Source organism: Trichechus manatus, unplaced genomic scaffold, assembly GCF_000243295.1.
Source record: "Trichechus manatus latirostris isolate Lorelei unplaced genomic scaffold, TriManLat1.0 scaffold00101, whole genome shotgun sequence".
NCBI lineage: Eukaryota > Metazoa > Chordata > Mammalia > Sirenia > Trichechidae > Trichechus > Trichechus manatus.
In genome coordinates, this window is record NW_004444037.1 from 6,653,593 (window position 1) to 6,655,395 (window position 1,803).

Genomic DNA, 1,803 nt, shown 5'->3' on the forward strand with positions numbered 1-1,803 from the left:
GGTTTAATTTCCAGTGAGTGTTACTAAGCAAATGGTCACAATTTATAAGAAAACAGAGTGATTGAGTTATAAAGATGGTATTTCAGGGTTTCATGTAAAAATTGCTTTTCCCTCAGATTTATAATGAGGCCTCCTGGTCTGAAACTTCCTGAAGAACGAGAACAAAAGAACTTTGCTTTGGTATTTACATTATCTAGGGGTGGAAGAAAAGATGAAGACTTTGATGTTCTGAGGAGGAGAGGAGATGATTTGGTATTTATCCTTTTTTAGTAAGTGAATTTATACCAGATGGTCTATATAAAATAGGATCCATTCTAAACCATTTTGCATTAAGTGGGCCATATAGAAAGCCCTCATTTCCTCTCTGGCAGTAGATGGTGTGAGATCAGACTCCTTGGGGCAACAGGGCTGCCGTGCTTGAGTCTGCAGCCAGCTTGCAGGGACTCTCTTGCTGATGCACTGGCGCCTGGCAACGCCAGCTTGCCAAAAGTACCCCAGTTAAGAGGAGTCCATGCCATTTGAATCACAACACTTTCTCCTGTCTGTGGGAATGGCTGATGCTAACAATACTCGGTTGACGGGTTTCATTTATTCCTGGGAGAGTTGGGGAAGACTTCACTGAAGATTTAAGGAGGGGATTAATCAGAATGGACTAAGTGCTGTAACAAACAACCCCAAACATGGTACTATGTTCTGTGGACACAGTAGTAAACAAACAAAGTCCTTGCCCTCACGGAACTTCCATTTGAGTGTAACTTTTAGGATTACGCTGAACGTCTACAATGAGTAGTCTTCTCCATCAAATGATAATTCTAGACTTTTTCCACATCAAAGTCACTTTCCATAAGGGAAGGACCTGGATGAGTGTGTGGTCTTTAATATAGGAAGTATGGGTGTGGGGAGAGGAGAAGAAGCAGAGAACTCAAGCAGCTCTTTTTCCTGCCAACTTACAACTTTCATTGGCCCTCAACATTCCTTGACTTTTGCTGCATTACTTCAATATTTTCTCCATTTATCACACTATTGCTTATTGGTCCAGTTGTGAGGATTTTTGTTTTCTTTATCTTGAGGGGTAATCCCTACTGAAGGTTGTAGTCTTTAATCTTCATCAGTAAGTGCTTCAAGTTTTCTTTGCTTTCCGCAAGCAAGGTTGTATCATCTGCATATCCCAGGTTGTTAATGAGTCTTCCTCCAATCCTGATGCTGCATTATTCTTCATATAGTCCACCTTCTTAGATTATTTGCTCAGCATACAGAATGAATAAGTATGGTGAGGATATACAACCCTGATGCACACTTTTCCTGATTTTAAACCATGTAGTATCCCTTCTTCTGTTCAAATGACTGCCTTTTGGTCTATGTACCAGTTTCTCATGAGTACAATTAAGTGTTCTGGAATTCCCATTCTTCAAAATGTTATCCATAATTCATTATGATCCACACAGTCGAATGCTTTTGCATAGTCAATAAAACACAGGTAAACATCTTTCTGGCATTCTTTGCTTTCAGCCAAGATCCATCTGACATTAGCAATGATACCCCTTGTTCTGTGTCCTCTTCTGAATCAGGCTTGAATTTCTGCCAGTTCCCTGTCGATGTACTGCTGCAAGTGTTTTTGAATTATCTTAAGCATAATTTTACCTTAAGCATAATATTAAACAATAGTAATGATATTGTTTGATAATTTCTGCATTCTATTGGATCATCTTTCTTTGGAATAGGCACATATATGGATCTCTTCCAGTTGGTTGGCCAGGTAGCAGTCTTCCAAATTTCTTGGCATAGATGAGCGAGTGTTTCCAG